Source organism: Lissotriton vulgaris, unplaced genomic scaffold, assembly GCF_964263255.1.
Source record: "Lissotriton vulgaris unplaced genomic scaffold, aLisVul1.2 SCAFFOLD_445, whole genome shotgun sequence".
NCBI classification, from domain to species: domain Eukaryota; kingdom Metazoa; phylum Chordata; class Amphibia; order Caudata; family Salamandridae; genus Lissotriton; species Lissotriton vulgaris.
The window spans coordinates 1,270,583-1,278,379 of NW_028241191.1; positions in this window are offsets into that span (position 1 = coordinate 1,270,583).

The following is a 7,797-nucleotide window of genomic DNA, read 5'->3' on the forward strand; positions in this document are numbered from 1 at the left end:
ATCGGGTTTGCCTCGTCTTTCTTGCTGCTGGATACTGTGGCCACGGACGTTCTATGCCGAAAATATATATATATATATCTATACTACTATAATAAAGGAAGAACTTTCAGCCTTTGAGGCGGGTAAACTCGGGAACCACAGCGCCAATCCACACAACCGATACACCGTTGGAATCGTCAGGGTGTGCAGATGGTTATAGGCTATATATAAAAAAAAAAGGTTATTTAAAAAGTTTACAGTAAAAAAAAAAGTTGTCCCTCCGAAGTAGCGCCGGCCGCGACGTGCGTGCTCACGTCAGGAGCGCGGGGAGGAGCGGCGTCCAGCAGCACGACGAGGAGCAGCGGACATGGCGTGGGAGAGGAGTGGTGACATGAGTAGCAGCGGACAGGCCAGCGGTGGTGCGAGCAGCGGACAGGCTGGAGGAGCGGCGGCTGAGGTAAGGGAGCGGCGGACATGGCGCGGGGGAGGAGCGGTGACGTGAGGAGCAGCGGACAGCCAGCGGCGGTGCGAGCAGCAGACAGGGGGGAGGAGCGGCGGCTGAGGTAAGGGGACCCATGTCGGGGCAGGCGGGGGACGGGCCGGGCGGGGGCCCTGGCTGCTGGACAATGTCGGGGGGGCGGGGGCGGGGAAGCCTGTTGCTCCTGGACAAGGTCGGGACGGGCTGCTAGTACTAATAATATAAAGAGAGAGACCAAACCGTTAAGGCAGGTAAGCTCCGGAACCACAGCGCCAACCGGGACATCGCATGCAGCATTGGAAAGGTGAGGCAAAGCAGATGGACATAGGCTATACACCAGAGCAACATATACTTTGCAAGGGACAAAGCACGTTGTGGTACAATTAGTCCGTTGGAAGTAGCACCAGCTCTGAGGAGCGTACGCCGCCTGCAGCGTGGGATTCGGATTCTAGAGTACGCCGCCTGCAGCGTGTGCGTTCAGCATTTGTGTTCAGCATTTGGGGTGGACGTGTGCCTGTAAAGATTGTAAAGCGTGAGTATAGCGTCTGTGCAGGTGTGTGAGAATAGCTCTGAGGTGTGTACGCCGCCCGCAGCGTGGGAATAGCGTCCTGGAGTACGCCGCATGCAGCGTGCGTGTTCAGCATTTGTGGTGCCTGTAAAGATTGTAAAGCCTGAGAATTGCATCTGTGCAGGTGTGTGAGAATAGCGTCCTATGGTGTGTGAGAATTGCGTCCTATAACGTGAGCAGAGCGTCCTATGGTGTGTGCGAATAGCGTCCTATCATGTATACAGTGACGGCGTCTCAGTGCAGGTGTGTGAGAATAGCGTCCTATCACGTGAGCATTGCGTCCTATGGTGTGTGTGAATAGCGTCCTATCACGTACACCTCCAGTGCAGGTGTGTGCTGTTTCAGAAGTGCGTTCACGTACTGAGGGACACGGGCACATTGTGCAGGCCAGGACGGCTGAGGCGCGTGTGCACACTGTGTCATTGGGGGAAATTCAGGACACACACAGCATTGCGTACAGAGGCACATAGGCACATTGTGCAGGCCAGGATGGATGACCCACGTTTCCGCACTGTGCCATTGGGGGGGAATCTGGACATGCACAGCATCCTCATGGCTAAATACACTTGAACCACTACTGGGGATCAACTTCAAAGACTCGATACTCATCTGTACTACTTGTTCGAACCCTTTGCATTTTTATTTGACTTTGAAATTGACTTACTTGATTGTTTATGATATCACTTCACTGTACTTTTAACACAATTGATGTATCTGTGTATATTTTCTCCCCTCCTCTGTAAAGCGCTCTGATATCTGCGAAGATCTTGTTCGCGCTATATAAAACTTTCAAATAAATCGGCATCAGCACTGCACAGCATCACGGTTCCGCTTTGGGACACTGTGACCATGAGGTATTGAAATAAATTATTCTTACCTATTCTAACCATTGCAGACATTCTTTTTCATACCCATACAACGTCGGGACGGGCGGCTAGTATATATATATATTCCAACAAAGGCTCAGAGCTTTTCAGGAGGGCACACAACGGACTTCCCACCTGCCGGTTTTTACGTTGACTTGCCTTCATGTCACTCTGTAATTTCTCATTTGCCCAACGCGTTTCAAGGAAGTAATCCTCTTCGTCAGGGGCTTGCTTAATAAAACCAAAAGGAACAGCCAGTCCTGCTTTTATTTTCATGGCATCTGCATGTATTAATTACTTATCACCATCAGTTGGCCCGCATTTAATAAAGCGGCATGCTTGGACATGAAGTCCCTCGTTAACCCTAAGTAGGTTTAGTTCCTTTTGTTCGTTTAAAAGCATACTTTTTCTCTCTTTTTTTCTGTAGTAGGTTTTCGTGGCACTTCAGGCAGCTCTTTTTAACTTGGGAAATTCGTGCTGCCTGAAGTTCCAGCATGCCGCTTTAATGAATGCGGGCCAACAGATGGTGATAAGTAATTAATACATGCAGATGCCATGAAATCAAAAGCAGGACTGACTGTTCCTTTTGTTTTTATTAAGCGAGCCCCTGACGAAGAGGATTACTTCCTTGAAACGCATTGGGCAAATGAGAAATTACAGAGTGACATGAAGGCAAGTCAACGTATAAACCGGCAGGTGGGAAGTCTGTTGTGTGCTCTCCTGAAACGCCGTGGGCCTTTGTTGGAATAGAATATATATATATATACATATATATATATATATATATATATATATATATATATATATATATATATATACATATATATATATATTCACTGAAAAAACCATAGGTTATAGACCATATATAGTTAGGGATTAGCATTTACAAAACCTTATTTTACTCACACAAAACCATTGAAATTCGCATATATAGTTAGTTGCATTAACTATATATCGCGCACCCGCAATCCACTGCTGATGATGTCACATATTACATCATTCATGACATGGTCAGTGACATCACTGATGACATCACTGATGACATCTCAAATGACATCACTGATGACATCACTGATGACAACATCCAGTGACTGTATGTTTCTGTAAAGTTAAAATATGTCTTACATATTGAAGAATGAGTGGATGTATAAGTGTCTGGATGAAGGATTTCATAGGTGCATGACTGACTGTATGAGTGAGTGATTAAATGTGTTTCACTGAGTGCATGGGTTAGTGACTAAACTGTCTTAATTTGTGCATCATTATGTCTGTTGTTCTGTAAACTGCTGCTTGTGTTGATCAGTAGCTATATGAGTAACTATATGGGTTATTAATTGGTTGCCCAAGTATTTGTATGGGAGACTGAGTGTGTGTGTGGGTGGCTGGGAGATGTATGACTCTGTGCATAGATGTGTGAGCAGTTGATTCACTGGATGTATGGGTTTAAAAGTGCATGTGGAAACAGCTGTATGGGCGGTTGACTGTGTGCATGAGTGTATTGGTGAGTGAATGGATATCTCAGTGCTACATGTCAAAGTAAGTACATATGTAAAACATAGTACATGTGAGAGTTGACATATATAAATAACTGTGCATAAGAGCCAGTGAATGTGTGAGTGGCTGTATGGATCATTGTGAACTTGTATCAGGGATTGTATAAGAGAGTAAATATGTGTTAGTATATGTTTGAATAAGTAAGGTGTGTATAACTGTATAGTTGAGGAAATGGAGGTGTGATTGATTCTTTGCATGACTGACTAGGTGTGTGAGTAACTCCATGGATGAGTGACAGTCTGTGAGTGTCTGTTTACACTGATTGTATCTAAGGTTATATGAGAGTCTGAAGAGGTTCATTGTATTATCACATAAGTGATATCATCAGTGATGTGATCAGTAATGTCAAATGAGATGTCATCAGTGATGTCATCAGTGATGTCATTTGACATGTCATCAGTGATGTCATCAGTGATGTCATTTGAGATGTCATCAGTGATGTCACTGACCATGTCATGAATGATGTAATATGTGACATCATCAGCAGTGGATTGCGGGTGCGCGATGTATAGTTAGTGCAACTAACTACACATGCGAATTTCAATGGTTTTGTAAATGCTAATCCCTAACTATATATGGTCTATAACCTATGTTTTTTTCAGTGAATTTTCAAGGTTTTGTAAATGCTAAATCCTAACTATATATGGTCTATAACCTATGGTTTTTTCAGTGAATTTCAATGGTTTTTTTATAGCAAATATCAAAATCTGTAAAATGTATTATTCTTTTAAATGAAAAATATATTTTATATGTTTTTAATATAATTTTTTTATGCATCTGCCAAACCCTGACCTCTTAATAGTGCACTGTGGTGGAATTGATTTTGGGACTATGACTGGGGTTGGTCTGGAAATGCTTTTAAAGGACACCTTTGATCAATTGATGACACTTTTTCCACAAACTGCCTTGGTATATTCCAATATATGCCAAAGACAGAAATGGAACTGGTCCAACCAATTTTGTCCACAATTTGAGAAAGCACGGAAACATGTGAATAAATCTGTTTCTGCTTACATGAGAGACTGTGGAATGGGTTCAATATACAATATTAACTTGTGTTACAACATGCAAGACATCTACAGAGGAGATGGTGAGCACTTCTCCGATGAGGGGAATAGAATATTCCTCCGGAATTTAAAACTGTGCATTGGAACCTACTTGTAGGTACCTAAATTAGCCACAGAACCCAATAGCTCTTTTCAAAGCTACCCTACCTCTGATCATTCAAAACGTTTATCTTTTTCTAACTTTTTTCACTATTTTTCACCAAAGTACGCTCCCCGGTTCGCTTACCGGTGCGCGTACCGGGCGCTCCCCACGCGATTTGTTTTTTTTTTGCCTATATGTGCGTCCTAAGCCCCCCTCAGAAAACCTAGAGGGTCAGAAAGTGTCTACCGTGCCCCCTTCTACTCATTCCGAACATTGTTTCCCCTCCATCTTGTGTCTCAATTCTATCGATACACAAAATGGAGGACTCCCGTAACGCTGCCGGTACGCGTACCGGGGCGCGCACCAGTGAGCGCTCGCTAAAAAAAGGTGGGAAAGTAATTTACAGAAAAACCACTGGAGACACTTTTATCAAATATAGAATAGGCCCTACTACATAGCAGTCCCTACCATTTACCCAAATTTGATGGAATTCCATTGAGAAAATTATGCTGTAGGCCTGACTAAATATCCTGAGGTAAATTACATGACAAAAACACATATGAAGTGTTAGAATTGACAACCAATTAAAATGTTACTTTCATTTTCTACTATTATTTCAAGACATTTGATTGGTTATGTACCTGAATATATATATATGAAGAAAGAGAGAGAAACACAGCCATTTTGACTACTACTTCCTGAAGTACATTTCAAGAGCATTTTCACTGTCAACTTTAACTTCTTTTTCAAATGTAAGATATAATTTAAAAAATTTGAAAGGAGAACTATGTTATGCACTTTAAATTAATTTAGGAAAACGTTTTCAGATAGTTACATGCTGTCCCTCTATAAGAGTTAGTCATTGAGAAAGACTTAATTATTTAAATTATTGATTGAGTTAGGCTTCTGTGGTATAATTATGAATTTACTTAGGCTTCATCACAGGCACTTTTTAATAGTTCTAATTCCTGCCTGAAACCATGCACTGCCCAAAGATTACTTCACTGTTAAAAACTCACAAGTACCTGTCTGAACTTAAACCCAACAGTGCCCTATCTCCACTGATATATTTATTTTGTATGTAATTTACAGCAAGAACATGGAAGCACAGCAAAAAGAAAATACAATTTCATGTGAAATTAAGATTGAAAACAATCCAAAGCAAGAAAAAGAAGAACTAGACTTTAGGGATGAAACAGTAGACCAAGAATTATTAAAATGTGCTGAAGAATGTGATTCTTGGAATGAAAAGGAGGACATACCTGATGATTTAATGTTACAGATTCTCTTAGATTTTGAAAAATCAGAACAATAAATTTAAATTTTAAAAGTTAAAATTGTTTGAGACATTATTCTTTTTAATATGAAAATTATGAAATAGTACCCAAAAAGATAAAATATAAACTGAGACTTTAAATATACTGTGCAACTTTTTTGTGTTACATAGTAAGTTTGCTCATAGTTACTTCCTTTCTCCCACTATATTATCTCCAATGTGTATTTAACATCTCTTTATCATCTCCTGCCTCCATGTTCTTTCTGCTTTTCTCACAGACTATGCTATGAATTCCATATACCACAATAACTTCTGAAACAACATGCAAGATATCTACAAAGGAAACTGTGTATATTTATTTTTAGACTCTGCATTGGTACCTACATGTTGGTACTTAAATAAAAATAAAAAAAATACAACAAAAAGAACAATCAATAAACATACAATATTTGAACATTCTTTCATTCTTTTTTCCCTATATTACGCTCCCGGAACGCTTCCCGGTGCGCGTACCGGGCGCTCCCCCCGCAAAAAAAACGATAATAAAAATTATTTTTTTTTGCCCCGCGGGGCCCTTTTAAAGCCCCCTCATCAAACCTAGGGGGTCAGGGAGGATGTACTCTGCCCCTTTATGCTCATTTCCCCCTTTATTTTTGCCACCTCTTGTGTCTCGATCCTACCGAGACACAAGATGGCGGCCGCTCCGGACTGTTTAGAATGTTCACAGTCACCAGGGAACCAATCCGCTTCTCCTCGCGAAGTTCCGTTACGCGTCAGGTACGCGAACCGGGGCGCTAACCGGGACGCTGTCACAGATATATATATTTTTTTGCACGTTAATTTCTCAAAATCCACTGGAGCACATATCTTGAGACCTAGCAAAGGCACATCGGGCTACCAGTCCCTACAATTTTGCCAAGTTTCGTGTAAATCCATTCAGCCGTTCGAGCTAAAAGTGAGTCCAACCGCCCTATGGAAAAATGAATGGGAAAAACGCGTTTTGGGACCCCCCTTTTTTCTCGGCCCCCCCTTGACGAAACCCCCCCAAATTTTCATGGGCTGGTCAGAAACAAAATGTGCTATTTTCCTGAAGATTTCAGCCAATTCCGTCCACAAACACTAAAGTTATTCGACATAGAATTTTCATAAATCCCATAGGAAAAAAATCCTAACTATATATACCTACTGGCAACCGCCACTAGGTAATATATATATATATATATATATATATATATATATATATATATATATATATATATATATATATATATATATATATATATATATATATATATGTTGCTACCAAACCAATCTTGACCATCAAAGAAGGCGCTGACTCCGTGTATCTTAGTTCAAGGGTTTTTATTTCTTAAATCAGCTTCTGCTCAGACGCGTTTCGGCGGCTACTCCCGCCTTGCTCACTCACATCTGACCACTGAAAAGTGCGCTTTTATATACATGTTACACTGTCACATGAGTCATAATTAACATAACTAATTGGCATTTTACTTGTTGCCATGGTGACGTGGTTACACCCTCGTGTTGACGTGACTATTAACATGCCTGTTACATCTTTTGGCGGGTTTGATAATTGCTACATGTCACGTGTATTCACACTTGTATAAACATTTCCAGCATGTTTAGAACCACTCAAGTCTGAACAAATCATTACATTACATTTGCCACACTGTTTTTTATATATAACACATACTTTCACAGTTCATATACTGTCATAATTACATTTCCCCGTTTGTCAGATTTCAAGTGATTACACCCTTCGTGTCTCTCCTACGTCATAGAGGTTTGGGCGTAACCGGTAGCCGATTGTGACACATTCATGATTGGTTCTTGTTTACGGAATGCGTGATGAAAAGGGCTCGGGCTTACCGACGATCGGTTTGCTGGCCTAGTGGCAGAGTCAGAACAT